Source organism: Myxocyprinus asiaticus, chromosome 24 (genome assembly GCF_019703515.2).
Source record: "Myxocyprinus asiaticus isolate MX2 ecotype Aquarium Trade chromosome 24, UBuf_Myxa_2, whole genome shotgun sequence".
Classification (NCBI taxonomy): domain Eukaryota; kingdom Metazoa; phylum Chordata; class Actinopteri; order Cypriniformes; family Catostomidae; genus Myxocyprinus; species Myxocyprinus asiaticus.
The window spans coordinates 25,100,487-25,125,921 of NC_059367.1; the positions used below are offsets into that span (position 1 = coordinate 25,100,487).

Below are 25,435 nucleotides of genomic sequence, written 5' to 3' on the forward strand. Positions count from 1 at the left end.
GAATATTTGAAGGGATGACATCATGCATCACTTCTGTCTTTCAAAGCATGCATACAACGGTGAGGCAAATTGTAGTCCGATTAATGTGTATACGTGCTGGATGAAGCCAAACTACAATCGCATTATCTACATCTGTTAATCCGACTTCGCAAAATGGTGCAATGTCAGTCGGAATTAAGCATTTACATGACATTTTAAAAAGATGAATTGTTTTATACAGACTGAAATCAAACTTTTAAAAAGCATGTATGCATACTAAGTGTTTTCAAATGGTTCCACACTTTTTTGAAAGTTTGAATCACAATTTAAATAAAAAGAATTGATCTGACTCAAGTGGATGAAGATTCTGTGGAAAGACAGCTCAACATTATTTACCAGCTACAAATGCCATCAAAAGTGATTTTTAGAAGCTGAATAAGACATCAATGCTCTTTTTGAAAAAAAGTAGTGCATTTTGAGTACAAGTTCTAAGTAGGAAGAGCATTCCAGTGAGGTAGAACGACAACCAGAGGAAATAACATATTGTGCATATTGAAACTCTAATCTTCGAGTAAAATCACATTTCTCGAGGTTCTCAAAAAACCAATGTCAGCATAATGGTTTCTAGAGTACAGACAGCTAATGGAGGGAAGGAATGCTTTGAGATGTAAGCAGCGGAAAGATGCTTTAATTCATTAGTCTCATCTTGCAGTATGAAAATCAGGCCTAAACCAATTATCACATGAAATGGCTATATTTACAGGGGATTAGGTTTCTTATTTAATTCTTAGCCTGCTTACTCTTGTCTTAACCCATCTTTCAGTGGCTCAAACGGAACATTCCAAATGTAAGGAGCCGTAAAGAGGAGCAAGTTTCAACAGTCTCAGACAGGTACAAATGAAATGCCCTGTGTGCCGTACGTTGCCATGAGAAATGGTAATGCCCTATGAAAGGCATGACAGAAGTTATGAGTCATCCTCATAATGCAAGCGGACAAACATTTATAAAGGCACAATGCGAGTCAGAGCTAAATCTGCAAGAATATCGACAGTGGCGATCACTGACTGACAGTATGCTTATATTATATGGTGGTGTGTGTGTGTATGGATGGAGACCAAGAAGGAAAATCTCCTGCTGCCCTCATATCCAGCATAGACTGCTGTGGCCATGTGATAGCAGCACAGTATGTGTCTGTTTGCCACAATATCAGAGACAGTAATCTGACTTCAGTCTCCATCACTAAACCTTTTTATAATTTGACTATTGCGCTTCCTAATTTCTATTACTTTTTGTATGAAAAATAAATAACTTTTTATACTTTTATAAAGTTTTATTTTGATTATTTAATGTCTATAGTGTGAAACAGTCTGGTTCCATAAGTAAATAAACAAATCGCGTCAAGCGAGCTCTGCAGCAACCGCACACTTTCATGACACACTGTGAATGACGCAATTGAGTCACCTTATGCTCTCAAACTACTTAATATTCTACACAACCTAGTTGAAACCTCTCTATAATAACGGCAATATTCTAATATTGTCTATGGTGTTTGAGCCCTGCCCTTTTAGGCGCGAAGCTCTCCGCTATAAAAGCAGGCACGCAAACACCATTCCTCCCAATTTTCTTCTTTCATGACAGCGATTATCTCTCGCCTAGAGGCCCTCTACTACTTCGCTGTCGACAAACACGAGTCAGTGGGTGGGATCTTCACAGCAACAAGAAGACTCTCTGCTCCCCTGCAGTGTTCCGGCGAACATTTACTCCGCCTTGACGCTTCGCTGGTGAACAGGCCACTTAAGCTTCCTGATTCCCCGCAGCGCTTCGGCAGGAGTTTTGTATCCTTATACTATTGTGTTATTGTGTATATGTATATATGTATATATATATATATATATATAACTAAACTAAAACTAAAAGAGCTGCTTACGTGTTTGCGGCAGGCCAAACTGATTCAGCACTCCACATGATGACTGTGCTCCAAGTTTCCCAAGCTAAGCTCCTCAAACAAATGGACGAGCAAGGCTACGATTCAGAGACGTTCAACGAGCTCCACACCACTACGGACTAGCATTGCGAGCCACGAAAGTCACTGCACAGCCCATTGGCAAGTCAATGATCAACCTGGTGTTTTTGGATCGTCACATCTGGCTGACCCTCACAGACATGCGTGGCGTGGGAAAAGCTGCTCAATTTGATGCTCCGTTGTCTCCAGCCCACCTTTTCGGAGGCTCTGTGGATAGATTTGCTGAGCGCTACATCAAGACTCAGCAACAATCACAGGCTATGAGACATTTTATGCCAAAACGGAGCAGTACTTCATCACATCCTCTGTCTCGGGACAGCGCCCAGCTAAAAACCATACACCAGCTGCCTCAGCGCCACCAAATGTTGCTGCCGAGCCGCTGGTAAAGCCACGCAAGCCGTGGCCCAAAAGGAGGGCTGCATGGACAGCGCCAGCCTTCTAGCAACAGGGTGTTATGCTGGGTCAAGTTTTCAGAAGAAAAATGCTGACCACAAATGCATCTAACACAGGTTGGGGCGTGGTGTGTAATGTATGCCCGACTTAAGACACCTGGACAGGTGCTAAACGGCTGTGACATGTCAACCGTCTAGAGCTTTCTAGCTTTGAGAGCTTTACATTATAATATTGTGAATCACCACATTCTGATTCGTTTGGACAACACAACAGTAGCAGTGTATATATGTTGACATAATGCGCTGGCCCACGTATAACCGGCGAAACACAAGTATGCGTTTCTCTCAGTGCGCCTCCTTAATTCTCTCTTCAGCAAAGTTCGAGTGGACATGGAAACAGTTCTGTTAATTGTGCCGAAATGGCCCAATCAGTCCTGGTTTCTGGAGATGGTAGAAATACTGGACGGGCCTCCATGGGAAATACAGTTGAAGAAAGATCTTCTCTCTCAAACACAAGGCATGGTTTGGCATCCCCAGTCAGAGCTGCGAAGCCTACACAAGTGGCCTTTGAATGGAGCACAGCGGATGAGCCAGATTACATGCTAGGGCGCCTTTCATAAGACACCTTTACGCACTGAAATGGAATGTGTTCACTAATCGGTGCTTTTCACACAGCAAAGACCCAGTGAACTGCCCCATACTTGAAATTTGTACATTTCTTAAGAGTGATCGGATGCAGGGCTCACTTGTCTATGCTCAAAGTTTATGTGGTGATTATATCTGCGCATCACGCACCTCAAACTGGCACCTCTATAGGAAAACATGATTTAATCATAATTCCTAGGTGGCAGGGCAGCTAAATCCCCTTCGCCTGGCTACAGCCCTGATTTGGGACCTAACTTGGTCCTAAAGTTCCTCTTAGGGCCTCCCTTCGAGCTTCTGGACTATGTTGAATTGCGTGTGCTTTCCCTTAAGACCGCATCACGGCTGGCTTTGTCCTCAGTAATACGGGTTGGTGATTTGCAAGCACTGTCAGTTGACAATCCATGTCTGGAGTTTGGTCTGGGCCTTTCAAAACCATTGTCAAACCTAGAAAAGGCTATGTGCCTAAGGTTATAACCACACCCTTCAGAGCGCAGGTGGTTAACCTTCAAAACTTTTTCCCTTGAATGTAAATTTCCAAGCAAAGACTTTCTCACTGGATCATTAAGTACGGGCTGCCTGTCACTTTACACAACTGCCTGCATTCTGACCATTGTGCTCCCAAAGTTACAGGCAATTCATTATAAATAAACTCCCTTTCCGACTGGGATCTTGAAGGGGTTAATCCATACTATATGACCATAGTTCATCTATATATTCTGAGTGTTCCCCTCCTGGCTGACCATGAGGGTCATTCACGGCATACTCATGTCAGTCGTCGTCCCACGAGACTGCGGCATCATGTTTCCCCTCTGGGAAGTTTATGTCATAGTGCAGCGTGAAGGGATTCTGTTCCCCATATGCGTTAGCAAAACGCAATGTCAAGTGTACTGAGTTGTAAGGGAATGTCTCGGTTGTGTACGTAACCTCGGTTCCCTGAGACAAAGGGAACGAGACATTGCGAATGCTGGCCGCACTACAAGACTCAGAGTTCTTTGAGGTGCGAGCGATGCGCTCTTTGTCCCTCAGTCAGAAAATTCTGAGGAATGGTGTTTGTGCGGCTCTCACTCTCTCTTACTCACTCACTCACTCACTCACTCTCTAATGTTTCTAATGACTTTCTTACTGTATGGCCTGTAAAACTTTCAAACTTTTAAAACTATTTTAAATGTTCATGTGTAAGGCCTGATTATGTTATGCACCACAAATATTCAAGACTTCTTTCCTTTGAATCACTATTTATTAGCAAACAAACCAGCAAAACATGTAAATAAATAGGCCTTTTTGGCAGCAAATTGGTACTAAAGGGTTCACAGCATACAGTATAACTTTTCTCCTGTGCAAATGTGTAATACTTACAGGCAACAGACACTCTTAAAGAATAACAATATAAAACAGTATAGGCTAGCTCAAGTCTAGTTTTGAACGGTTTTATTTGCATGCAGCTAGACTGTAAATGCTTTGGTAATACAAATGTACAAATATTTGTCATGCATACAAAGCACTTTAAAGAAATAGTTCACCCAAAAATAAAAGTCATTTCCTCACCCCCATGTTGTTCTAAACCTATAAAATTTGCTTTCTAATATTCATAATGATATAATGTTCATTTTATGGTAAACTATCCCTTTAAAACAGAAAAACTAAAAAAGAGAGAGAGACGGAGGGAGCTGACATAAAGACTGATGTGGCTGGAGATGCAGAGAGAGACAGGAAAGGGAAATGGTATAATGAATGACGGACACTTAGACAGAAAGAGAGAGCAAGTGAGAGAGAGAGAGGGCGAGCTGGCAGACAGAGTGATGTGATAGGAAATGGGCGGTGGCAGGCCTGCTATTATTACTCTATTATCACATCAGGATCTGTACAGCACTGATGCATAGTCTCCTCCTCCTGTGCCACTTCCCTTTCTCTCTCCGGCCAAGCCCAAAACACACACACACACACACACACACACTTGGTATTTGTGGTTTACGAGGACTCTCCATAGACATAATGATTTTTATACTGTACAAACTATTCTATCCCGTAACCCTAACCCTCACAGAAACTTTTTTATATTTAAAAAAAAAAACATTGTTTAGTGTGTATTTTTTAAGCCGTTTGAATTACGGGGACACTAGAGATGTCCTCATAAACCACCTTTATAGCATAATACCCTTGTAACTACTAGTGTATAGCCAAAAAAATTTCCTCTTAAATCACCAAAACCAAACCACACACACACACACTAAATCAACCACACACACTCTGCTGCTTAGCATGGCATGCTTCATTCACAGCTCCTGCTGTTATAGATGAGTTACACCTTAATATGGTGAATAATGTCAGCAAAATTCTTTTTCATTAGCATTTTCAAGTCACAACTCTCAGACGTGACTTTATCAATGACTCGATCCATTGAAATGTTCTTCCCTAAAATGGTTAGAAAATTTAGGGCTGCACCGCGCCTAACCAAAATAAGAACTATATTTGTCTATATTATTGAAAGGGAACTATTTCACTCTTGAATGCTCACAGAATCAGAGCTCGGGACAAATTTACTTTTTGCAAATTACACTAATTTGACCATGAGAAACCCAATAAAGACACTGTGCTTCGAAGAATAAGTGGCATGGGTCAACTGTTTTTCTCAAATCTACTGTGAAAAAATTAATGTGGTGGAAAGATAAGAGTTCTCACTTTCGGCCGATAAGAGGGTGCATTGCCTCCTCGGTCCCCGCTCTGTCATTAAGGGGCATTCACAGGCCCACCCAAGATCATCGGATCTGCTGCCTTTGAAAGACGAGAGGAATTTAAAGTCATAAAATATAGGGGGAGACGAAAGCTCTCCTCCACACTCAATTTGCCTTGGGGAATGGCAATTGTTTCGGCATGGCAACAAAACCCTTTCCACACCAAGGAACAAACAATGCTGCTGTGCCGCAGTCCACTCATCTTGTCAAAAACAAGGCAGAAAAGAAAGCGAGGTGATCAGCTATCTGGGGGAAACACCCTTGCACAATACATCACCTAGTTAAAAGCAGAATGGGACTTTCCATCACTTGGTTGGCCTCCAGTGCATGGACCCAAGGAGCAGAATGGTGACTGGATCAACAGCAGTGTTTGGAAGGAGACTGTGCAGGAAGAGATTTTGGTGTCATGTAGATGAGAAGGATTTCGAGTGAGATGAGAAGGTCTGGAGTGTGTCTATCTGTTTGAAATGTTGGGTGTTTTTGTCCTGAATAGGTTAGGACAGGTTTTTTCATCTGAACCCCAAAGACCTACAGTAAATGATACACTTGTATACCCTTTATTTTAGCAACGTTAACCTGTCAATAAATATGAATTTCACAATATCTCTACATTTTTTTTCTGTGCAAACAACTAAAATAACCAATTAAATCATTTTTATAAGATCATGTGTTTTATTTTTTTAGTTTTAAAGGGTTAGGTTACCCACATTTTTTTAATTCTGTCATAATTTACTCACCCCCTGTAGTTACAAACCCATTTGACTTTCTTTCTTATGTGGAAAACAAAAGTAAATGTTTTAAAGAAAATCCCTCTGCATCTTTGCAATACAATGGGAGTAGATAATGCATTACAGAAGTTCTCACATGAACACACGAGCCACTGTGAAGAAGTTTCTCTCATAGCACTTATGAATGCACAATAGACGTCAAGATTTTAGCTGAAAAGTGACTTCAGTTGCTAGCTGTGTTATGGTATGCCTCTAGAAGACTTGCAGGGAACACTTTGCAATGAGCTTTGTATGACAAATTGCTTGCTATTTGTCTCATTTGTAAGTTGCTTTGGATAAAAGCGTCTGCTAAATGACTAAATGTAAATGTAAATATTCAGTTGTTCATTGGTAATGCATTATGAACTAACAAGAACTAATTCATTTTCATATATGCAACTTTTATTTTAAAAAATTAGTAGTACTTGCTGAAATTAATCAAGATTAATAAGTGCTGAAAAAATGTTGTTCATTGTTATTTCATGTTACTACAGTTAAAGCTAATGTAACTTTTTCTGCGTTAAAATACTTTCTCCTATCCTAGCTTAATATGCAGAGACAACTATAAGTACTACTTTTATGATACTTTTGAGTTCTTTTTTAATCTTTATAATGAGGCACTAAACACTGCAATTATATTACAATGTACGTTTGGATCGGACATATTATGCAGACTCACTGATGGACGGAATCTCCCATTAGACATTTTTGTATTGGCTCATGCTTGTTTATATTCCCTTGTGGTGCAACTGGATGTGTGTTGCGTCAACAGCGTGGGAGACCCAAGTCTGTTGAAACCAGAAAGTAATCACATTCGCAACTCACAACCAGTGCATTTTTCCCTCTAACATAAAATTTTTATTCCACTGATGGTTAGGTTTAGGTTTGGGTTGGGGGTGTATTCCTCTTCACCATATTACAGCCTGTACAGCTGAAAAAACTAACTTCACAACTAGCTTTTGGTGCCATTTTGTGGACATTTCACCCCGAAAATGGAGATGACACATGACCATACACGCTGCGCTGACCACTGGGGGCAGTGTTTTGCATTTTGGTAAGCACAGACCAATTTTAGTTAAAGTCAACCTACTGTTTCCAAGTTCACTGTTGTTTATAATGCATGAGTGCCTGAACTCCAAAAAGCAAGGCTGAACATTTCCAGTACTAGAGAAAACATGCGCACGGAACAGAATAAGTGGATTTTTGGCAAGATCACAGGCAAGAAAATAACCTCACCAAAGCTTTCAGTACTCACTCAAGGCCTAATTGTTCTTCAACCCCAAATTCATCATTCATGTCATTTAGGCCAAAAACAGAAAACCCCAAATTCATCATTAACACACTTTCCACAGCGAAATGCACGGATGTCCATTCCACTCTAAGATTCCCTCCAAAAGCACAGCTCCACATATGCAGTCACTCTAGCCTGAGCGAGATTTCAGTTTTCCGCTGCTTTTTTCATTTCTCTCCACATAAAAGACTCTTTACATGCAGTGTCCATTAAAGCCGTGGAAAAGTTAGCAGCAAGCAAATACACAGAGCGAGGAGCTTAATGAAAAATTATGCACTTTTAAATCATGCGCGAGTGCTTGTGGAAAGCTCTCTTTTCCCTTCTTTCATCTCAGTTGATTCTGTTTTATTCATTTGTAGAGAATTCCACCACTTTTAAGACTTTTAATCAAAATATTTGATCATCCTCAAAAACCCTTTAAATGGAAGTCAAAATTACGGCAATGTGTGCCGTAGTCTGAGTCTGTGTGCAAAGTGAGAGGGAATGTATCACTTCCCTGGCTGCCTCTTTCTCCGAGATGATGTGGTGGGTAAAGCAGAACAGTGACTCATAGGTGCTGAGATTATGTTTCTGTTTGTGGAAAGTGAAAGGAGCACACACAGACACACCCTGCCACCATTATTCCTCCACAAGCTGAAAGCAAACCAATGCTTACAACTGCCTTCACATAAAAGACAATTCACAACTCTCTACTTTAAAGAGATAGTTCACCCAAAAAAGGAAAATACTGTCATTATTTACTCAACCTTTTCTAAACCTGTATGGATTTATTTCTTCCGTGGAACACAAAAGGTGAATTTTTGACAAATATACTGGCTACACTTTTGTTAGAATTAAAGTGAATGAGGACTAGAGCTCCAAAATGACAAAAAAGCACCTATACAACTTGTGATCTATGTTCCAAGTCTTCTGAAGCCATACAATAGTGATTTTGAGGAATAGACCAAGATTTAAGTTATTCACTGTGCTTTTAAGAAGACCTACAGTACCATATACAGTCACTCAGACTGTTGCTGATGGCTGACCATTTTTAGTTTCTTAATTCTGGAATTTCTATAATTCACACAGGGATCTTAATGTGGCAGTGTGTGTTATCCTTTACAGAGGGAAATTCCCTTAATGTGGGACACAATTAGAGTAACTATGTTCAGACTTGGGGTATTATATTGTGAGTGACAGGTTGGAGCAAAATCACATAGGAATTTGGACATGTTCCACAAACACAGGAAAAAGGCCAAATGTTCTTTCACCTTTTGTTCACTGAATGTGCCTGTGTGTGTTTTAAATGTCTGGAACATGTCTAAAGTAAAATTCTAAAAATATTACCTATATGTCAGGTTCATTGTTCTGTTGAGAAAGACTGAATAGAAATCTTGTCTGGGAAAAATGAACCCCAGTAATTGACCATATAAAAATGTGCAGTGGACAATAACAATATACAGTAGACAGATACAGTATCAGGTTAAAATATGAATGTATAAGTGCATAAAAAAAAATACATTAAAAAACTTTATAATCATTTACATTTTACACCATTTTAATCATCTTTTAGCTTTTCATAAAACAATTAGAAAAATTTAGAAGCTTGTCACATTGCTCTCAATTTATGTTAAATATCCAAAAACATTAACAATTTGACAAAATGCAGAAAAAAATTGGTATTCACATTTAAATTCAGACATTCTATATTATTTATTTTATGTATTGTAAATAATATTCCTGTACTTGACACTGACCTCTAGCTTTGTTTGTAGCCCTGTAGTCATATGTGACTGCACCATGCAACGTCAAGCACCTGTCAAAGTGCAGTTGAAAAATATAATTGCTGCTCCCTTCTGGGGCCCCTGTATCCTGTCATTGTTAATGCATTTCCATGGTTACAGAAAGAATATTAAATTAGAAACCTGAGACTTTAATCGTTCAATACATATTCAAGGGTGATGTCTTCTGCTGGACCAACTTCACTTGAACAAAACGACAAAGTCTTTGAAAGAACACCTGTAAAATGAGACCTTTGGCCCCAAATCTCAAAGATTTCAGTGAATTTTGTAATCGTGTGGCATTACTAGGCAGAAGTAGTGAGAGATCTAACATTCAACAGCTTCTTCAACCATATTCCTGACCTCATTCAAGACATTTTAAGCTTGAAGAACACAAGTTAATTGATAAAAAGGACAAAGTAAGGTTAAGTGACGAGTATAAAAGTACAGTTAAATGGATGTGGAAAAATTGGCGACAGTCTGGTGCACTGATGTCAATTTCTCTAAGAGACATTCTGAAAAGATTCACTTTCATCTGCCACTACAATCGAGGAAAACCTTGGAAACAGATATTCTTTGAAACCTCATGCCTTGTTTCCCTCAAACTTTTGGCCTGTGGAGGGTCTGGAGTGTAACAATGCACAGACATTCACTCCCCGTTATTCTTGCACACGAGTCTGTGCCTAAATGGCATTATTAAAACACAAAGCGTGATTTCTGAGGCAGTTTTACAACTGCTGGGCTTTTTATGCTGTCTGACTACAGCCTCATAAAAAAAGAAAACTCAGGCACTGACAGACGGCATAACACCCGGCCTGGGGTACTTGGGTTACACTTTCTTTTTTCTCTCTCTCTTTTCACTCTTATTGTCTTTATCAGGGCTTTTTTTTTTCCCCACCGGTAAATTTTGCCTCAGGACTGACATCCAAAAGAGTCAAATCCCATTGTCTTTAAACAAGGAAGATATCAGGCAGATCTCAGGGTATCTACTTTACTGTATTGATGACACATGACATATAGCAGTAAACACACATTTGCTCAGTAGTTCAGATGATATAAGCCTCTAATGTTAAGTGGCATCAGGGTTCTCTCATCATCACGGGGAAGGTGAGACTTTTGTGAATTATAGATTAATTGAGAGTGGGTCTGCCCTTTAACTCAGCAGCACTGACTGTGATAGTTGCAGACACATGAGCTCCCAAACCTAATAGCAATCCAAGCTTTAAATGCACTAAACAGTGACTTCAACATCCCGGTCTCATGACAAGTTGTAATAATAGTACGAGATGGTAAAATCGTAAGAAATCAGACAAGCTGTCTTGTACAAAACATATGAATTCTACTCACATAGAGAAAAATAAACAAACCAACGAACAATTTTACTACAACTTTATCTAAATATAACATTAACCCAAACCCACAAACTAAACCAAGAACTTTTGTGTGATGGAAGAAAACATCAGGGTTTGGAATGAGACAAGGGAAGCTTATTACAAGTTATTGACATATCAGTCATTTGTACTGCATAAATAAATATTAAATGAGTACCCAAATTTGTTCACAGAAGTTTCCTTTCTTAAAATAAAGTGTTCAATAGGAGGCAAGTTAAAACTTGATGCCTATATTGTATTAATTTGAAATTCTGTTTCTTGATTGGTTGGTCTCTTTGGGAATAAAAGTTGGATGTTTTGGTATGAGCCAAGTCGTACAATATCTTAAAAGTTTGCCATATAATACAAATTATTACGAATTGTCATGATTATGTTGGAATTCAATGCTTTTTATCTTGATTCTACTTTTTTACTAAAAGACCCCATGAAATCAAAATTGAAGTTTTGCGGCTTTTAATTAATGTGTGTTCACTTTGGGCCATCTATAAGCTAGTATACTCCTAAACATTGACAAAATTAACATTTAGCAGATATACACATTTATTTCACGGGTCTCTGGAATACTCAATTCTGATTTGTCCATGTGGTCTGATATTTCTGAATAACAACCGTACATCTAGGGATTAAGTCATATCAGACTGGTCATCCGGGTATTGCAAGTAATATTTCCTGCTTCTCGGATCACTGCGATCCCTATAAGTAAGCTAATAAAATAATTTAATCTTATATCTATGTTTCATGTCCATTTATTAATTTATTTGGCAAGTAGTCTTGTAATAAGCTGGATAATAATGAGTCATTTTTCCAAAATAAACAAAAACAGAACTCTGACGCAAACCAGAGGTGGATTTCAGCTCTTCAGCGATTTCTTTCTTCTTACATAATTACTTAATTTTGATGCAAATAAATATTTTATGTACAGTAATATACAGATAATGTACAGTCAGCCGGTTGTTATTGCAAAATAAACCTTGATAGGGGGATCAGGACCCATAAGCGAAGATTTCAATCTTACTTAAAATCAACACTTTTTCTCTTTCTGAAAAACTACACTAAACTAAAACTTGAACTACACAGATTTTTGTCCAATCAAATGCTCTCTCAAATGAGAATGTACATCTCCAAAATACCACCTGAAACCGACAAGCAAGTAACAAATCATGGTTCACGGTAGTGACGTGACTAAAGCCAATTGGCAATTTTTTTTAAAGGTACAAAGCACTTTATTATGTCCCACCCAAACTTCCTGTTTAAAAAAAAAAAAAAAAAACTGCACTCATTTATTTGAGAGATATACAGAAGAGGAGAGAAAATTAGTGCAAGAATGAGATTGAGACACATTGCATGCTGGACTCCAACTCACCATAGCTCCAATGTGTATACATCTTTTGGTGCAACAGCGTCTTCAGTGTTGGTAAAAGATATTGGGTAAAGCTGGAAAAAGAAAATCAATGAACCCCATTTTAGAAGCTAGAACTCTCCTACCCTTGTTCAACAGGCAGCTCAAGGTGATGCACTCTATGCAAGGTTTACCCTGGCACTGCTCCAGTCTAGTCTCAGATTATGTTGTCTGTGTGCTGGCCTCTCATAAAACAGGAGAGTATGGAGAGATCCATACCTGTGTATAATCAAGGCTGCACCAGATAGCAAGTCGATGAGATGTCACTTAGTGAAACAGATACGTCTGTTTTCACAACATTAGCTCATGTGCGCTAATTTTGAAATGAGAGACAGTGGGGTTAATAGAGGGGAATCTATCATAAAGGTGGAAAAAGCATGCCAAAATGCAGCAGATGTACTAGTAGCAGAAGGCATTGGGTCAAACTATGTTTCCTACAACATAGCATCATTTAAAGCTGTAATGAGTAATTTAGGCACAACAACAGGTAGTGTCACCAAACGGAATTGCAAACATTTTAAAAAGGTTTTCTGAACACTCCTCTGTCTGCCATTGGTAGACAAACTCACACCATTGGTTGAGCCACAATGTATAAATGTTTTAAGGAAATCAATCTACAAATTGCTTACTTATAGCTGTCTCTGCATATCTAGCTACAATAGGATAAAATATTTAACATTGAAAAGTTGTAATTGGAACTGTGATTGGCACAGCATGAACTCTAACAGGAAAATATTGATGACAAAGCTGTGGTGAATGTTACATTTATATAGTGCTTTTTCTAAAGCGCTTTACACACTGAACAAGGGACTCTAGTCAACCACCACCAGTGTGCAGCATCCACCTGGATGATGCAACGGCAGCCATAGTGCACCAGTACGCTCACCACACACCAGTGGAGAGGAGAGAGTAGAGTTATAGAGCCAATTAATAGATTGGGATTATTAGGAGGCCACGATTGAGAAGGGCCAATGGGGGGAATTTGGCTAGGACACCAGGGTTACACCCCTACTCTTTACAAGAAGTGCCCTGGGATTTTTAATGACCACAGAGAGTCAGGACCTCGGTTTAAAATCTCATCCAAAGTACAGTGCTTTTTTACAGTATAGTGTCCCTGTCACTATACTGCGGCATTAGGATCCACACAAACTGCAGGGTGAGCACTCCCTGCTGGCCTCCCAAATACCTCTTCCTTCAGCAACCTTAGTTTTCCCCAGGAGGTCACCCATCCATGTACTGGCCAGGCTCAATCCTGCTTAGCTTCAGTGGGCAACCGGTCTTGAGCTACAGGGTGATATGGCTGTGGTGTGAATGTAAACAGGGTATTCAGATACATACACATTATGAGAGATTTGAATAGCCTGTGAATAGTCATCCCATAACTTATGATACAAAAGCTTCTTATGACACCTTTGTATTGACCCTGTACATCTATCACCAGCTCATAAATCCCCTCCTAGTGCCTCTTTACAGAAAGACCTTCATCCCTTTTGGCCTATAGAGCTAAATATAGGTTGGAACAGTGCAATCAAGAGGCCTCCCTCTCTTATGTCCAGCAGCTGAGAAAACAAACATGCCATCGATCTACTGCCTTTAGATACCATGCACTTGAAAGGTCTATTATGTTTGACTACAGCTGTCCTAACAAGAAAGTTTACATTGACCTTGACCTACCAAAATTTTGGCTTCGGTACAATACCAGCCCTGGTACCCCGGTATCGATACTAACTTGATACTTAAGCAACAAATAAAAAACCTCAGATTTTTTTATGAAATTACATAGAACTGCATAAAGTCTTACAAATTACAAATTATGCCTTTTTCTGTTTTAAATTTTCTGGATTCCACGTTAAATGTTTTAATTAAATGTTATGATCAAAATAAATTTTATTAATCAAATGCATACTGTACAGCTTTAATCAACAGGAAATATAATACTTTTCAATATTATAATTTTTTTCAATTATAATTTTTGGTAAAAAAAAAAAAAAAAAAGATGCACAACAGAACCTTACAGTATTAATGAAAATATATAATGAAAACAATCTGATTACCTGAGGCAAAAGGCTGCCATGGCTGAATCACAACATGCTGATATTCAGTACACTTGCTTATGTGATATTGCTTACAGATAACAATCTAATAATCTAACAATTTAATATTATATTATTGTTACTATGAGTATTATTGCGAGTGCTTTGAATATTACACTTTTATACAGTAGTAATATTTTTTTGTCGTAATGTCTTCAATTTCACACAATCAGTTGAACAGAGCTCTCACTTCAGCAGGACTATTATTTTGAAAGATATTTGAAGTTCTCCTGTTTGTGAAGAGTTCGTTATATCAAGCTTCCCCCAACTCGCGAGCTGAAATCTCCGAGCTGCAACTGAGAAAGAGTTCATTATAGAGTTCACAGCCGTTTATACATTCAACACTGATCTATGGCTCTGCAGATGGATACTACTGGACACACTGCACGAAAATCAAGCATTAGTAGTAGTGTTGTCAAAAGTACCGGTACTTTGGTACCAAGTCGATACTAAAATAAAAAAGATGTAATGATACCAGTGTTTCTGCAATACTGGTAGTACAGAGCACCAACTCTATCTGGTACCAGTGCGCAGTATAACTGACACACGACTGCTTTAAAATGCTCACAGGCTTATTTTGAATGCGTGCTGTTACTCCTTGTACACTGAAATGGACAATTAATCAAATTAAAGTAGTGACATGTCCTAGTGTGATTTATTAAACTGCTAAAGGCTGCAATCTTACAGTGAAAGAGCTGTGTACTTTAAATAAATCCAACCGCTCATCCACTAGAAACTCCACACTGAGAATCATTCATGCTGTATCAGATGACAGAGCAGAGCACTTATCCATTGTGAACCACGCATCTCATTTAAAACAACAGAGTTGACCAAAGTGCTTCACAGTAATACAATTTAAAACATAACATTTCAAAATTACCACATAAACAAACACCAGTAGTCTAAAATACAAACACACCAAAACTGTGTCCTACATTTCATTTGTCAGACTCAAAGGCCAGTATAAAGAGATGAGATTTCAGACGTGACTTAAAAGTCTTCAATGATCACACTGCACCGTGGCGAGAACTGTTTATCCGGAAAAGTGAAGCATCCGGCAAAAAAACGCAAGTCACGATTCAAAATAAAATCTAGATGCCTGAAATTGAAGAAATTTAATAAAAATATATTACAACTGTATAGTAAAATGTAATATTCACTGTAATAATAATAATAATTAATCAAAATATCACAAGCAAGCTATTGAGTAAAAAGTATGGCAAATAAAATTCAATGACATTTTGAAAAGTTGTATTTTCACCATTTTGATGATGAAATTAAACTTAAAAATGTTTTGGGCAGGACGTGATGCCATGCAAGGAGCGGACGTGTGAGCGACGAGCTCTGCGCACTTTGCTGAATTTTCGATTATTCTCATGTTATAATCTGGTGAAATTCGATACACCCAGTTACACATTTGCCCTTCGTTGCAAAACATGGCAAAGAAGTCAAAATCCTCGGGCTCTGGAGATATTAAAAGACACTTGCGTGTTCAGGATGAAAGCCCCGACAGGCCTACAGACCGGGACTCGATTTCGATGGTGCGGCGGGAGAGGAGATCCAGCGTCAGTTGTTCAACATGTCGGTGATGTTGACGAAGATTCTTGCTGACTTGGAGGATCTCGCTGTAATACGTCGATCGATTACGGCGATGGAAACAAAATTCTCTGAGTTAGGTACAAGAGTGACTGATGTTGAAAAACAAATCGATTTTCTGGAATCTTCGGAGAGGGAATTAACCGCTAATCCGCCCGCGACCAAAGTTAATTTGGAACATCTCCTTGAAAAGCTTGAAGATCTTGAAAATAGAAGCCGCAGGAATAACGTTCGAATTGTTGGAATTCCTGAGCATGAGGAGGGCAGAGATATGGTGAAATTCCTAGACGAGTTTTTCCCGAGTCTGCTCGACATAACAGGCCACAAGCTGGAAATCGAGCGAGCTCACAGAGTGCCGGCTCGGAGATCTGCTGAGTGAGACAGGCCCAGATCGATTCTGGCCAGATTTCTAAGATCATCCGATAAAGATCTTGTGTTGCGCCAGGTAAAGAGCAAAGGGAAGCTTTCTTGGAAGAACCATAATATTTTCTTGTTCCCAGACTTTGCGAGTTCGACAAGAGAGAAATGTGATCGGTTCAGGGAATGTAAGAAACTCTTGCATCAGAAAAAGATCTCATTTGCTCTGATGTTTCCTGCCAAACTGAGAATAGAAACGAAGGTCGGTCGCAAAGTATTCACATGTCCAAATCTGGCAATGTCTTTTATAGAATCAATGTCTGAGTAAACCATTGGATGTTTCTCATGTGAGTGGGCCAGACTCGCTGTACTTACTCTTGAGGAAGCTGGGCGACATTTTGCATTGGCTCCGCCTAGCAGCTGGAGCTTGTTTTGTGAATAACACTTTCCTTAAAGAAACTTTTGCATTGAAGTTCCCGGACAGATTGAGAGTGGACACTATGGATGACTGCAAAATATCTACATGCTCACACAAAGGATGTCTTTTATAAAGCTGATGGATTGTGTAAGTCATGGTATATACTTTTATGCAGCCTCTGAGTGAATTGTCTCGATCATCCGGAGAACCGGGATGCCGGTTTTGTTTCTTTTTGTATTGGTTCCGCCTAGCGGCTGGAGCTTGTTCTGTTGAATAACACTCCTTTGGAACAGCTGTTGATTCATCTGTTCGTTCTTCGTGCTTATTCCTCCTGCTGGCTGTAGTTTGTTTTGTTGAGTTTTTTTTTTTAGTTTTTTTTTATGAGATATTGGAATTATTACGTCATCCGTTGAACTCATTACAGCCGGCTCACTGAACATTCGTTTGTCTGTCCAAGGAATCTGAACGGTTTTATATCAGCTGGAATTTGTTTTGTGGAAGATCACACCTTTGAGACAGTTCTGTAAATGAATCTACACATTCTTTGTGTTCATTCTTCCTATTGACTGAGTTTATTTTACAAAGTATTTTCTGTTATGTAATTAAATTGAGCAATCCGATGGCAAAGTTGTCGTGGGCTCTCGTGGGCGTTCATGGGCCTTTTGAGTTTAGAGGGATTGTCGCCGGTTGGCACTGTCGTGCGCGGGGTTAATACGGACGTTTTTCTTTTTTCTGTTTGTTTTGTTCGGGGGTTGATTGTTTCACTAATGGGGAATGTGGTCTTCATAATTTTGTTTTTGGCACACAATTTATTTTTTCTATTATATCAATATGTCAGTTATTAATATAAGTGTACTATCTCTCTCCACATGGAATGTAAATGGGTTGGGGCACCCCATAAAAAGAAGGAAGGTTATTTCTTTTCTTAAACATAAGAAATATGATATAGTGTTTCTTCAAGAAACACATCTCTCCCCGCAGGAAGCTGAAAAATTGGGGAAGATATGGGGTGGACATGCTTTCTTTAGTGCTGGCACAAGTAAGAGCAAAGGAGTCATTATATTGATTAATAAACATTTACAATTTAAATGTCTCAAACAGATTAAAGATAAATTAGGAAGAGTAATTATTGTTTTAGCTGAGATTCAAGGGCAAAGGTTGATTTTGGCTAATATTTACGCACCGAACGCTGATGATCAGGGCTTTTTTATAGATCTTGAAGGGATGTTGCAAGCCGCTGGCACCCCTCATGACATAATATTGGGAGGAGACTTCAATCTTTTGATGGATTCAGTCCTTGATCATAGTGAAGCAAAAGTGTGTAAGCCCCCTAGAGCAACACTGACGCTTCACAGGATGTGTAAAAATCTTGGTCTTTCGGATATTTGGAGAGTTTTGAACCCATCTGGTAGGGACTATACATTTTTTTCATCAGTCCATAAGATTTATTCTAGAATAGATTTTTTTTTTATATCCAAATCCCTCATTTCATCTGTTGTTGATTGCTCAATTGGAAATATCTTAGTTCTCAGATCATGCCCTGGTGAGTTTAGAGGTGATGCCACATACAGAGAAAAATAAATCATATAGTTGGCTCCTTAATGTGTCCCTTCTGCAAAATCCTGATTTCCAACAAATGTTAAAGACTGAAATCAATGTTTATATGGAGACCAACTGGTCCTCAGTATCCTCTGTGGGTGTGGCTTGGGAGGCACTTAAAGCAGTTCTTAGGGGCCGGATCATACAGTATGCCTCATTCATCAAAAAATCCAAAGCACAAGAACTCTTTGAGTTGAAAGGAAATATTAAAAGTGCAGAGGCAGAGCTGAAGCGCCGTATGTCAGCTGATGGCCTCAGAGAACTGACCCGATTGAAATACAGATATAATACTATTTTGTCGCGGAAAGTGGAGTTTTGGTAATTCAGGGCAAGACAGTCATACTTTGAGTCGGGGGACAAAGCAGGGAAGCTTTTGGCTAGATATATAAAGCAGAGAGAATCTTTTTCTACCATTCCCTCAGTGAAATCTGCTGGTGGTGAAATATTTACCTCAGCCATTGATATTAATAATGCTTTTAAAGAATTCTATATTGATCTTTATAGTTCCACGTCTTCGTCTACTGATGAAGATATTAGAAACTTTGTGGAACCATTAGATCTTCCTAAACTTACGATTGAACAAAAAAACTCTCTTGATTCTGAGATAACCTTGGAGGAGCTTGACGATGTAATTAAGTCCCTACCTACTAGCAAGGCTCCAGGGCCAGATGGTTTTGCCACAGAATTTTTTAGATCCTATGCTACAGAACTGGCTCCACTTTTGTTAGAAGTTTATACTGAATCATTAAAGAATGGAAAGCTTCCTCCAACCATGACACAAGCCCGGATCAGTCTGATTCTTAAAAAGGACAAAGATCCAAGCGAGTGTAAAAGTTACCGTCCAATTTCCCTGATCCAACTAGATGTAAAAATATTGTCAAAAATTTTGGCTAATCGATTAAGTAAAGTTATGACATCTCTTATACATATAGATCAGGTGGGGTTTATTTGGGGCCGCAGCTCTTCTGATAACATTAGGCGTCTCATCAATATCATGTGGTCAGTGGCGAATGATGAATCTCCAATCGCTGCCATCTCACTTGATGCCGAAAAGGCGTTTGATATGGTAGAATGGGATTATCTTTTTAAGATTTTGGAAATGTATGGGTTCGGGAGTACATTTATTGGTTGGATTAAGTTACTTTATAGACACCCTGTAGCAGCAGTACAAACAAATGGATTAATCTCAGATTATTTTACTTTGAATAGGGGCACTCGGCAGGGTTGCCCTCTTTCCCCATTATTGTTCTGTCTTGCCCTGGAGCCATTAGCAGCTGCGATAAGAAAGGAGGATGATTTTCCAGGGGTGGTGGTGGGAGGTGTGCCGCATAAGCTTCTGCTTTACGCAGATGATATTTTATTATTTGTCTCTGAACCTACTAGATCTTTGCCTTGCCTCCACAGAATTATTAATTCCTTTTCCAAGTTCTCAGGATACAAAGTCAATTGGGCTAAATCCGAAGCTTTGGCTTTGACAGCGTACTGCCCAGTAACGGCTTTTCAGCTGGGCGCCTTCCAGTGGCCCAAACAGGGCATTAAATATTTGGTGATTTTATTCCCAGCAAATTTGTCTGATTTAGTTAGTGTTAATTTTGACCCTTTAATAAAAAGGTTTTCGAGCGATGTCAGCAGGTGGGCTTCATTACATTTATCGATGATTGGGAAGCTTAATGTTATTAAAATGAATTGTATTCCAAAATGTAACTACCTGCTACAATCTCTACCTATAGATGTCCCCCTCTCTTATTTCAAGAAATTTGATAGCACAGCGAAGTCCTTCATTTGGAATGGTAAACGTCCCAGATTGCATTTTAATAAGTTACATAGGCCGACAGACAAAGGAGGGCTAGGCCTACCCAAGATTTTGTTTTATTACTATGCATTCAGTCTTAGACATTTGGCTCATTGGTCACTTCCACCTGAGAGAGCCCCTCCCTGGTTTGTTATTGAACAGGCAGTTCTTGCCCCTATTTTGCCGTTACAAAGCATCTCTATCAAACTAATTGGAAAAGTTAAGTTACACCCCGTTATTTCGCATTTACACTCGGTATGGACTAAAGTGTCCAGATTGTTTAAATTGGACACTTATTTAAATGTTGCCTCGAGTATATGGCAGAACCCAAGATTACGTATTGGCAAGTCCCCTTTCTGCTGGCCAGAGTGGATTGCGAGGGGGGTTGCTACACTCGGTGACCTATATGAAAGTGGAGTGTTGAGATCATTTGAAAACTTGGTCCAACATTTTGGAATCCCCAGACCTCAGTTTTATAGATATTTACAATTGCGCCATCTACTTTGTACTATTTTTGGGAGTAGCACACATCCCCCTGTGGAGGCAGATGCTTTGCGTGAGGTGATTGCGGCTTTTGGAAAAGGTCATGAGGCATCAGTGTACTACTCCCTGTTAATTCAGAGTATGGGGGACAGAGCCTTAACTTCTATTAAGAGATTATGGGAGAAAGATTTGGATTTGGTATTGGAGGATGGAGTGTGGACTAAGATTCTGAAAAATGTAAAGTCTGTATCTAGAGATGCAAGAATTCGCCTTATTCAGTTCAAGATTTTACATAGATTCTATTGGACCCCCTCTAGACTGTATAGGCTTGGTCTTAAAGACACACCTACCTGCTGGCGATGCCAATCGGAGGATGGAGATATAACCCATGTTTTTTGGAGGTGCGTTGAGATCCAGGGGTTTTGGTTGAGAGTTCAGAATTTTGTATGTGAGGTCTTGGGCACTCGGGTTTAATTTTGCCCCAGACTCTGTATTTTGGGAGATGGGGCAGAAATTAATGTGGAGAATAAACATGTGGAGGATTGGGTCCTGACCTGTGTTATGGTCGCCAGGCGGGTGATTTTGAGGGGTTGGAAGTCGGTTGGAGCACCCCCGTTTCAGGAATGGTGCTCGGAGATGGGGAGAGCCTTAGAGGAGGGGTCTTATAAAAGACTGAGGAATCCGGATCTGTTTGTGGGAAAATGGGGTGGATGTTTAGCATTCTTGGAGGGTTCTCGGGTGGAATAGTGGAGAGAGAGGGGTAACTGTCAGTGTGTGTGTTTTTTATATTTGTATATATATATGTATTTTTATTATTATCTTTTTTCCTCTTTTAGTTGTTTGGTTTTTGTTTTTGTATTCTTCTATATGTGTTCATCTAAGACCACAGAGATGTTTGTTGAGGTTTGGGGTTGGGGAGGAGGAGGGGTGGTAGTGGGTGTTAAAGTTGATTTTGTGTATTTATAATTATGTTTTGTTTTCCTGTGTTTAATAAATAAAAATGTTAATCATAAAAAAAATAATAATAATAAAAAAATGTTCTGGAAAGTTCTGTAAAATAATAATAATTATTAAACTATAATTATTTAAATAATTTTTAAATAATTAAAAATAACTAAACTGGTGTGTTCAATAGCACATTATAATATTAGCATATTTTGTGGTTTCAAAATTGGTATCGAGAACCGTGAAATTTCACTGGTATTGGTACCAACTACTGACATTTTGGTACCGTGACAACACTAATTAGTAGTGTGTGTTGCGTTTGTGTGTGTTCGTGTGCATGCCTCTGTGTGTGTGTGTGTGTGTTTATGAAGGAGATGACAGGGCAGAGAGGCGCCTCTTATTCATACTGTGGCGCGCAGCGCATGTGACTGTATGTTATTTCATTAAATGTCATCCTTCTGCTGTTTAATGATCACGCTTGGCCATATAGAGGCTTTTTTATTAATATTTTCAAATGGTCTTTGATTTAATCTCAAAACTCTCACATTACATTACATTTTGCTAATGGCAGCATACTTTAATATGGTACTAATATGAAGAATACCCAGCAGCTCTCTTCATGGATAATGTAGAATTGTCTCTGGCATCTGTTTGTGATTCTAACACTCAAAACAAAGTGTCACCACTCACTAGTCATGCATTCATCCTCATCTACAACCTTGTCAAGATTGAGCACTTTGTATGAACCTTCTTGGCTGCTTGCAGGTAACAAACGGTGGATGTTATCAACCAGAAATTAGTGCACACTAAAATCCAGTCAATCAGTTTGGGACATATGGCAACTTACGAGGCATTAAGTCTTACTAGAGTGTTGTTAAAGCTAAAGTAACTTTTTCTTTGTTATATACTTTCTCCTAACCCAGTTTAAAATGCAGAGACAAGTAATTTGTAGGCTAAATTCCCCAAAAAAGTGTAAACACTGTAGGGACAATTTACTAAGAATGAATTGCGCCCGGTAAAAGTGGCAGTTATTTGTACACACTGTCTGCACTGGTTTAGCACCCGTGCAAACACACCCACAAAATCTATGCTAAATGCAATTTGCACGCCGCAATTATGACCGTACAATAGAAAATGTACACAATATCTCTTTTAAATAAAATTTACTTTGCTGCCTGTTTTCATCGGGTGGTAAAAGCTTGATGAAAATTGCACGGGCAATTGTTATGAATGAAGCGCAATCTATATTGAGCCTAATTTACATAGAAAGGAGGAATGTTTGCAAGGAAAGGAATGACAAGGACTTAATTTAAATACTTAAGATGCAAGGCTATTCCAGCACTGATTGCGTCTGCCTACTAGATTGCGGGTGGTTGAATAAGATGCAACTTTTTGCGCTAAAATACCATGTGCAAAAGTGCTGCAAATGTTTGGTAAATTTGCACTTTTGGTTATGTGGCACTATCAGAACATTATCAACAAATCATCCTGACCAGCCAGACTCATCCAATGGTGTGAGTTTGGAGCGGAACTATCTGTTTATCCAACCAATGTAAGACAGGGGGAGTGGTTGGGGAAACCAGTGTGAAAACAGTGATTGCTTTTGTAATACAGTTTGGTCGTTACTGGCACTGAAATGTTTCAGTTCAGCTTTATTTTACAGCTTTATTTAAGTGCTACAGTATTTCTACCTGCCCTGAGTAAAAATACTTATTTATGTAACTTATAGTAGTCAGGTTGATTTAGTCCTATTACATAATATTTTTGACGAACAAAACCAGTTAATTTAGATGTAACCACATGAAACACATTTTTCACAGTGTGGGAGAGTGAAAGAGAGAGAGAGAAATAAGAAGACATGGAAATGTCCTCATTCCGCACCACAACAGCCGCATAAAGGACAGCTTTGACGAGGAGAACAAAAGGCGTACTTGTGTGCATAATATCTGCAAATTGGGTGACAAAACCAAACAGCTGTGGGTAAAACGCTGAGAAGAAGGGGAGGGAGAGAGGTTACTGTGAGGAAGGGGGCACGTGTTCAAAGCAGAACAGGCTTGTGTCATCACAGGTGCTCTGAGAACACACACAGACACAACAGTTTCTACTATAGGATGACTGATTGGTAAACAAGGGGTGGCACAACAGGGAAGATCAAAGCAAAATATCTATTGTTAATAAAAGCACCTGCTGAAAGAGACTTTGATGATACCTGTGTGAAAGGGCATCAAAGCATGACCAGAGCTTTGTGTTGTTTCATGGACTGCTCCTGACACCACAATCTAAACCAGAAGATGGCTTTGAAAAACAAAGGCCAAGCTCAACTGGCATGTGTATTATGGTCTAGACCAGTGCTTCTCAAACTTTTTAGGCCAAGTACCACCTTCAATCACATCAGAACATTCAAGTACCACCTAGTCACCACCAATGTTCCATCAAATATTTTTTAAGCATTCTGCAGATATACATTTTTAACGTAGTCTAAAGGATTGAGAGCAACATACACAATGCCATATTTCATTAATATCAATATTCCTGTGGTTTACACTATCAAGATCAACAAGATCAGCAAGAGTGTTTCAAAAATCAGACATACAATATTAACATTTAGAAGTTTTGCAATCGAGTTCAAACTTACTACTATATATATTTAGAAATTTGGAGCTTAGGCATTGCTAGACCCTGTTTTTCATCTCAGCCCCACTAAAATTATGCAGCTAGCATCACCTTAAAAATATGTGATAATGTGCATGTGATCTACGAAAACAGCAGCTGCAGTAAGTTATCTGAGGTTAATTTTACTCTGAATCACACCCTTACCAGTCATCAACTTTAAAACTTGTCAAACTAAGCATTTTCCTTCTCGGCTATAGGTGACATAGTGGCAAATGCTCGTCACATAGCGCTGCCTTCCGCACAGCTGTCTGTCGCACAATCCATTTCTCTGTCCCTCATCCGAGCAATCTTCCAAAATCAAAATACTGGTAAATACAACTCAGTGTCTTTGAGTCAAAAGCACTATTTAAGATCATAGACTTTAAGGAAACCTGAAAATGTGTAAAATAAACAATTAAATCTAGCCTCATTCGCATTAGTATTTGTTGTTCTGTTTTCTGAATGGGAATAATATTGTGGTGTACACACAGAGACATCAGCGCAGCCGCACGCAACGAGAATGTTACGTATTCACATCCTGCACTGCTGATGTAAAAAAAAGACAAAAAGGAGAAAGGTGAGCTATCTTAAGATATATTACAATTGTAATCATACATTAGAAATAAAACATGGAAAACATATGAATGAAATGTATATTTTTATTTTTTTAAAGCAAATATCCTGGGTCGTGCTGCGTACCACCTGAGGGCACTCCACGTACCACAGTTTGAGAACCACTGGTCTAGTCCAAAGCAATTTCTGGATTTGAAGTCAGATGTCATCGCAGGGTAACCTCTTTGGTGACCTCTTCAGATGGCTTTGCTCCCAGTACATGCCATTTGAGGATCCTGTTGTTTTTCTGGCTGCCATTTCATGGGTTACCTGTTGCACAGACTCACTCCACATAAGCTCCTTTCTCATATTGAGTTACAATTTAATCAAAATGAGAAACCTGTTTAAACATTGCAGACTCCTGGAATATACCATTATATCAGCTTTCCAAGGTCTGAAAGACTATTTGGCATGCACACATGCTAATATCTGCATGTTTGCGATGCTGTGTTGTATGCTTAAAATTCAGTGTAAAAAGGAACATGTGCTCCCTTCATTATGCTGCCGAT

The 25,435-nt window shown here is 39.1% G+C and overlaps 1 protein-coding gene across 1 annotated transcript in view; it reads right to left on the reverse strand.

The window, feature by feature from the left end:
* The window catches only part of aopep (aminopeptidase O (putative)), a 122,860-nt gene that overhangs the window by 19,645 nt on the left and 77,780 nt on the right, over positions 1-25,435 (reverse strand). The window lies entirely within an intron of this gene.